The sequence below is a fragment of the Salvia splendens genome, chromosome 1, assembly GCF_004379255.2.
Source record: "Salvia splendens isolate huo1 chromosome 1, SspV2, whole genome shotgun sequence".
NCBI lineage: Eukaryota > Viridiplantae > Streptophyta > Magnoliopsida > Lamiales > Lamiaceae > Salvia > Salvia splendens.
Genome location: NC_056032.1, coordinates 27,203,373 through 27,211,638, shown reverse-complemented (window position 1 = coordinate 27,211,638; position 8,266 = coordinate 27,203,373).

Below are 8,266 nucleotides of genomic sequence, written 5' to 3'. Positions count from 1 at the left end.
ACACCCCTACAAGCTCAGTCAGGTCATCAAGAGAAGAGGAGGTGGGATGGTGATCAAACTCAGTATGGTGGCAAGAGGCCACAACACATGAAGAACCCACCCTACAATGGCGGGAGACAGAATACCTATCACCCGAGGGCAAACTTTCCGCCGAGGAACCCTCAATGTGGAAGATGCTTCAAGTACCACACCGGAGAGTGTCGAGACCCTAGATGCTTCAGCTGTGGTGGAAGTGGCCATTACTTCCGAAGTTGCCCAAATAAGAACATGGGAACGGGGACGAGACAGAACCAGTTAGGCTTCCGTCCACCATCCCAGGCACTACCTGCACCTCAACCGCCACAACGCCGCCAAGGACTGTCGTCGCAAGCAAGAGCCTACGCCTTGAAGGGGAAGCAGCCGGCAAACGGGAAAGAAACCTTTGGGCAAGGAAACTTGGCAGGTATGGGCACCCTTCTCAACATGCCTATAGTTGTCTTGTTTGATACGGGTGCATCGCATTCCTTTATATCAACTTCTTGTGTGGATACATTAGGATTACCTACTGTTAAGACCGAACCCACTATGAGTGTGACCTCACCGGTAGGCGGGACTATAGATATATCCCGATCTTGTGCGTGTGTGAACTTTGGAATAGGTGAACTCAGTTTGTTGGCTCATAATTTGCAAGTAATGACGATAGGTAGCGTAGACATAATCTTGGGTATGGATTGGTTAGCGGAGAACCACGTTACCCTTCATTGTAGAGAAAGGGAAATTTCGTTTGAAACCCCAGGAAAAGAGCCGACGAAGTTTTACGGTTTCTCAATGAGCCGACGCAAGTTCATTGTCTCCGCGCTGCAAGCCACTACAATGATGAGGAAGGGATGTCCAGCGTACCTTGTTTATTTGAATGGGGAGGAGAAGAAAGACAGGAAGATAGAAGATGTGCCGATAGTGAGTGAATATCCCGATGTCTTCCCCGATGCTTTGCCGGGACCCCCACCCGACAGGCAGGTAGAATTCACGATCGATCTGGAGCCCGGATCGGCACCAATATCCAAAGCACCTTATAGGATGGCGCCAAAAGAGTTGGAGGAGCTTAAGGTGCAACTACAAGAGCTACTGGAATTGGGATTCATTAGACCTAGCGTGTCGCCATGGGGAGCACCAGTGTTGTTTGTAAAGAAAAAGGATGGAACGATGAGGATGTGCATCGACTATCGAGAGCTAAACAAACTGACGCTGAAGAACAAGTATCCACTACCAAGGATAGACGACTTGTTTGACCAACTTCGAGGGGCAGGAGTCTTCTCTAAGATGGATTTGAGGTCTGGGTACCATCAGCTGAGGGTTCGGCGAGAAGATGTACCCAAGACGGCTTTTCGAACAAGGTATGGTCATTATGAGTTCGTTGTGATGCCTTTTGGACTGACGAACGCCCCGGCAGTGTTCATGGACCTTATGAACCGCGTGTTCCATCCGTATTTGGATCGGTTTGTTCTAGTTTTCATCGATGATGTGCTCGTTTACTCGAAGAACGTGGAGGAGCACAAAGAGCACTTGAGAACCGTCCTAGCAACTCTAAGGGACGAGAAATTATATGCCAAGTTCAGTAAATGCGAGTTTTGGCTCAAGGAAGTGAACTTTCTTGGACATGTAGTAACCTCAGATGGGATTCGTGTAGACCCGGCCAAGGTGGAAGCTGTACAGGAATGGAAGTCACCTTCTACACAAAATGAAATTCGAAGCTTCTTAGGACTGGCAGGCTATTATCGAAGATTCATTGAGGGATTCTCGAAGATAGCAAGGCCAATGACACAACAACTGAAAAAGGGAGTCAAGATGAATTGGACACCAGAATGTGAGGCGAGCTTTCAGTTGTTGAAGGAGAAATTGACCACCGCACCAATTCTAGCTGTGCCGGAGTCAGGGACTGGCTATGCGGTGTATACGGATGCGTCGAAGGTGGGACTTGGATGTGTGCTTATGCAGAAGGGGAAAGTGATTGCATATGCATCGAGACAATTGAAGCCCCATGAGCTGAACTATCCGACACATGACTTAGAACTGGCAGCCGTGGTACACGCACTGAAGATCTGGAGACATCATCTCTATGGAGTCCGTTGTGAGATATATACGGACCATAAGAGTCTAAAGTACTTCTTTGAGCAAAAGGAGTTGAACATGCGCCAACGTAGATGGCTCGAGTTGGTGAAGGACTACGATTGTGGTATAAACTACCATCCGGGAAAAGCAAACGTAGTGGCCGATGCTCTTAGTAGGAAGTCTCAATCTCAGCTGGCCACCTTTCTTACTATCGAGGAGAGTCTAATCCAAGAGTTCAGTAAGATGCGGTTGGAAGTAGTGAGAATGCCCGAGACTGTGGAAGGAATAATAGCCACGTTGGTGATGGAACCCGACTTAAGAGCCAGAATTGTGGAAGCTCAACGGCGGGATACGTTACTAGAAAAGATTCGCTTAGAAGTGAGGACGGGTGAACCCGGAAACTTTCGTGAGGCAGCGGATCATGGTCTCACATACAAGGGAAGGTTGTGTGTGCCTAAGGATGAAGGCCTGAGGATCGAAATCATGAGAGAAGCACATGAAACCCCATACGCTGCACACCCAGGAAGCACCAAGATGTATCAAGACTTGAAGAGGCAATTTTGGTGGAACGGTATGAAAAAGCATGTTGCGGCATTTGTGGAGAGATGCCTAGCATGTCAACAAGTAAAGGCGCTACACCAACGGCCCTATGGGAGATTGCAACCCCTCGAGATTCCGGAATGGAAGTGGGAACATATTGCAATGGACTTTGTGACAGGACTGCCAAAATCCCAGCGAGGAAACACTGTGATTTGGGTGATTATAGATCGCCTCACCAAATCTGCTCATTTTGTACCGGTTCGTGCTACCTATGGATCCAACCAGTTGGCTAAGATATATGTGCGGGAGGTTATACGTCTGCATGGAGTACCAGCGACAATTACATCCGATCGCGATGCCAAATTTACTTCTAGATTTTGGACGAGCCTGCAGCGCGAGTTGGGGACTAAGTTGAATTTTAGTACTGCCTTCCACCCACAAACCGATGGGCAGTCAGAGAGAACGATACAGACCTTAGAAGATATGCTGCGAGCCGTGGTGCTAGATCGAGGCGTAGGTTGGGAAGAAGTGTTGCCATTGGTAGAGTTCGCTTACAACAATAGTTACCAGGCGACTATCAACATGGCTCCATATGAGGCATTGTATGGGAAGAGGTGTAGATCACCACTTTATTGGGATGAAGTGGGTGAGAGAAGAATTCTCGGACCAGACTCTGTAGAAGAGATGATAGAGATTGTCCGACAAATCCGTGGGAGGATCAAGGAGGCACAGGATCGACAGAAATCATATGCTGATGTTCGGAGGACCGATTTACAATTCGAAGTCGGAGAAAAGGTCTTTCTGAAAGTTTCCCCTTCTAAAGGAATAATTCGTTTTGGAGTGAAAGGAAAGCCGAGACCCCGATTTATCGGTCCGTACGAGATTTTGGATAGAGTCGGCGTGGTAGCATACAGATTGGCCCTACCACCAAGCTTTGGGAATGTGCACAACGTCTTCCATGTGTCACAATTGAGGAAGTACGTGTTTGACCCCGCACACATAGTTCACCAAGAAGAGATGATGGTCCTAAATCCCGATCTAAGTTATGAGGAGAAGCCCGAGGCCATTTTGGATCGAAGGGTGCAAGAATTGAGGAATAAGTCAATTGTTTCGGTGAAAGTACGGTGGAGGAATCATGGGGTCGAAGAAGCAACATGGGAATTAGAAGATAAGATGAGAGAGAAGTTTCCAGAGCTGTTTGAGTGATCTAGGAAATTTCGGGACAAAATTTCTTTTAAGGTGGGAGGAATGTAGTAGCCGAAAAAAAAAATTTTGATTTCTTGTTAGTTAAGGTTTGATTTTGTGAATATCTTGGTTAAGATATGTGTGGAAAGTCTTAATTGATTTATATTATTTATGTGTGTGGATATTTAGTTTTTATGATTAATTGAAAAACAAAATAAAATCCTAATTAACAATTAAATCTCTCTCTCTCTCTCTCTCTCTCCCTCTCTCTCTCGGTTTCTCTCCCTCTCCCCACTACTTCCTCAACCTCTCCCCACTCCCACTTAACCGATACACTCTCTCCTTTCCAATCTCTCCCCCACATCGGTTTCTCTCTTTTCTCTCTCGCAATCGTTCTCTCATCACGGTAAGGTTTCTCTCTTTCTCCCTCTCGGTTCTCTCCTTTCCCCCATTCACTCCCTCTCATCGGTTTCTTGGTTTCATCAAGGTGTTACTTCCTCTCGTATTGAATCGGAGTCGGAGAAGGGAAAGCTTTCGACCCTTATTTGAACTCTCCGGGAAAGGTAACCCAAGACCCTAACCCATGATAATTTCGAAAACACATGCATTTAGGACGTTTTGAATGTTTTAGATGCTGAATAGGCTTTGTGATTATGTGTTTGTGTGGGGTATGTCTTCGGTGGTGACTGACAGTGGGTTCCGACCCCTTTTTGACTGAGCAAACGATCTCCTTTTCGTACGAAATTTTAACTGTGTAAACTTGGGTGTGTCTTCTGTGTGGTGTGTAAATTTCAGCTTCATTGGACCTCGGATGATTTTATAATGATTTTTGTAAGTAAACTGCGCTTTTCTGATGGATGTATGTTTTTGGGGGATGTATTTGTGTGCAATGGGGGTGATTCTGGGTGCTTCGATAGTGTGAGGTATGTGGATGTGTTTGGCCAGGGGATGGCTCGGGGAAAACAGCGTTTGGTTCGGGTGGTTTGTGTGTGTTGGCCGAGAGTTTTAGGGTTCGGCCTAGGGCAGTGTTGTGGAGAGTTTTGAAGGGTTGATCTCATGTTTTCGGGTGTGTTTTGGGATGTAGAATGTGTGTTGTGAATGTCGTATAAGGTTTGAGAATTGTTGGTTGGGGGAAAACTGGTGTGCACTTGATCGGGCCAGCGGCCGAGACGCCGAGCCAGATGTCGGGCCAGGTGCCGAGCCAGTGCCGAGACAGGTGCCGCGCCAGGTGCCGAGCCAGATGCCGAGACAGGTGCCGAGCCAATGCCGAGACAGGTGCCGCGCCAGGTGCCGAGCCAGATGCCGAGACAGACGCCGAGCCAGTGCCGAGCCAGGCGGCCGAGACGGTCGGCCGAGGTGCCGAGCCAGGCGACCGAGACGGTCGGCCGAGGTGCCGAGCCAGGCGGCCGAGACGGTCGGCCGAGGTGCCGAGCCAGGCGGCCGAGACGGTCGGCAGAGGTGCCGAGCCAGGCGGCCGAGAGGGTCGGCCGAGGTGCCGAGCCAGGCGGCCGAGACGGTCGGCCGAGGTGCCGAGCCAGGCGGCCGAGACGGTCGGCCGAGGTGCCGAGCCAGGCGGCCGAGACGGTCGACCGAGGTGCCGAGCCAGGCGGCCGAGACAGTCGGCCGAGGTGCCGAGCCAGGCAGCCGAGACGGTCGGCCGAGACACCGAGCCAGGCGGCGAGACAGCCGGCCGAGGTGCCGAGCCAGGCGGCTGAGACACCGAGCCAGGCCGAGACGCCGATCCTTTTTCCGAACCTTTTCCGAGCCAAGTGAGCCGTTTGCACAGTGAGGGTATGCCGGGAGTATGAGTGTTGCGTGTGTGTCGTGTGCGCGTCTTGAGTACGTTGTATGCGTGTCGGGTGCGTGCGTGGTGTGTTTCGGACGTGTGTTTTTGTGTGATTGACTTATAAGATGTTGTTAAGTGTGTGTACGTGTAACGTGCTAGATGTCGAAGTCATCCACGTAGGATTCATGCATTGTCGTTTAAACCCCGTCTTTCCTGATTCTAATTATGATACTTATTTATCTTTCAAAAGGGTGATCTTTTACGAGGAAATTGTGGTTGAAGAAGGAAACTGTTTAAAAGCTAAGCAATCGAGGTGGGCTTTTCTACCCTACTATTTTGTGGGTTATCTTTAATACGGACGTTGTTCCGGAAATGTTTATGGAGATGAACTGTTTGTCTTGCCAACTGTTTTGTTTTGAAACCTATCTGAAGTGGTTTACCACATATGTTTAATCGAATTCGGGTCTGTTGGGCTGCGAACCCTCAGGCTAGTGTACACGAGATCGGGAGCCATCTGAGAGCAAGTTGGCCGGTCTAGTTGACCTGGGGTGTGGCCACGCCCCTTGTCACCCGTTGGATCAGATAGTGTATGATGGTGGGAATAAGGGTGGCAATATCTGAAAATGACTGCGCAGTCGAATTTATGAAATATGTTTTAGTGTACTTGGGTTATTTTTTTCTTTACACTTAAAACCCCAAGGTCACACTGTTATGGCATGACAAACTATGATTTTGGCGTGTGTCCACTGAGTGCAATAAGTACTCAGCCCTGCATGTTGTTTTCTTAATGTGCAGGTTGAGCGACGATGGGGATGACGGATGTTGAGCAATTAAAGTCAAAATTGTGTTTTTTTCTTTGCCTTTTGGATGGTGTCGTGTCGTCATACCCGGCATTATCTATCTCTTGGTCTTTTCCGCTGCTTTGTAATCCGATACAATGTTTTCATTTAAACTCTGTTTACTTTAACTTTAGAAATGTCGCTACAGTACTTTGTTTTGAAGTGAACTTCCTCTAATTAAACGTTTCGGGTCAAGTATTCTTGTTCCCCCCTTTCTTCCCCGCTTCTTTATTCCTCCCCTAGTCGCGGTCCACCGTACTTCCTATCCTTAGGAAATGCGGGCGTGACATAACACGTCTCAATATTGCCCCCTTATGATCAAGCCTTGTTCGCTTGCTTTATTCTGGCTTTACATCCACTGATTTTGAACTTGTGGTTTCATCCTCAATTCTTGTCTCAGAATTGGATACAACATTTTCTTTTTCTTTATAAGGAAATGTATTTTTAAGAAAAATACAACTCTAACACCCAGTTTTTCGAACTCTAATCCTACGAAATTTATTGCTTTTAAATGTTGAAATAACTGAAGTATGTGCGTTTTTGAGGTTTTATTTCACGAATTTAATTACGTGGATTGATTGCGCGAACGACCTTGTGCTGAATCATAAATGCATCACTCACGATGGATTAAAAGAGTATTACGGAGTGCTTAGAATAATCTAAGGCACAAATTAATTCCGTACGTGATGTTCAAATTTGTTTTATCGGGATTATCAAATTTGATACAATAATCTTTATGCGTAAAGATTATTTAATCGACTCAATTTCGTGTTGAGCACAGTAAATTAAATAAATGAATAAAGTTCAATTAGGTGAAATACAAAATTTGGGCTAAGCAACTTAATTAAAATACAAGAGGCGTTGAGCCCAAACTAATTTAATTCAAATCCTACCCTTGTGAGCCCGATTGATCATCCTTTTTGTCTTGAGCCCAAAGAATCCCCTTTGAATTCAACAGCAGGAAATAAATCTTCAAATCTCCACTCCTCTCCACTTCAGGCCTCTTTTTTAGTCTTTCCAATCTACAAATCCGTTCCAAATTTAAGTGTGGTATAGTAGTAGAATGGATCACGGGATCTCCTTGATTGTTTATTTCGAAATTGAAAAGCCTTTAAAACTAAAATACTCAGGTTCGCATACAAATTAAAAGCGCATAGAGTTCACGCATTTGATCAATCTAAACACTCAATGAATCAAGCAAGCTACTATCTGGTCGTTGGTTATGCAAACAGAGAGACTCAGGGCTTTCAAGACCTTAATCCACAATACTATAAACTGATCAACTCAATAACTAAACGGATCAACTAGACTAGACATACTCACAACTAAGGAACATGCTGAACTGATCGACTAAACTAAGGAAGGAAAGGTACTTCTGTAAAAGTAACTCAGGACCACTGACACAACTAAACGCACTACTAAAAACTGAAAATAATGAAAAGGTGACAGAGACTGCTATTCTAACGAATTACTGTTAGGGTTTTGTATACTAGAAATCACCTTTCGAGTGATTGGATACTGTAAAACTCTAATTGTTATTTTCCAATAAATGCAACAGATTATTTTTGTCATAATGTTATTATGTTTTACATTTAATGGTTGTTTATTGCATATTTAAATGTATAAGCAAACGTAACAAAGTCTAAGTCTTTGTTTTAGTAAACCGGTTGTGGGCGTGGTCCAATTTAAGGTAATACGGCCAGTTCTAAACAAAAAAAAATAAGAATTTCACAACCTAGATAGGCCTAGACTACCTATCGTGAAAGGTTGCAATGTCAGTTCGATTATTTCTAAGCCTTATTGAAATAAGATGACGTTGGTGTGGTAT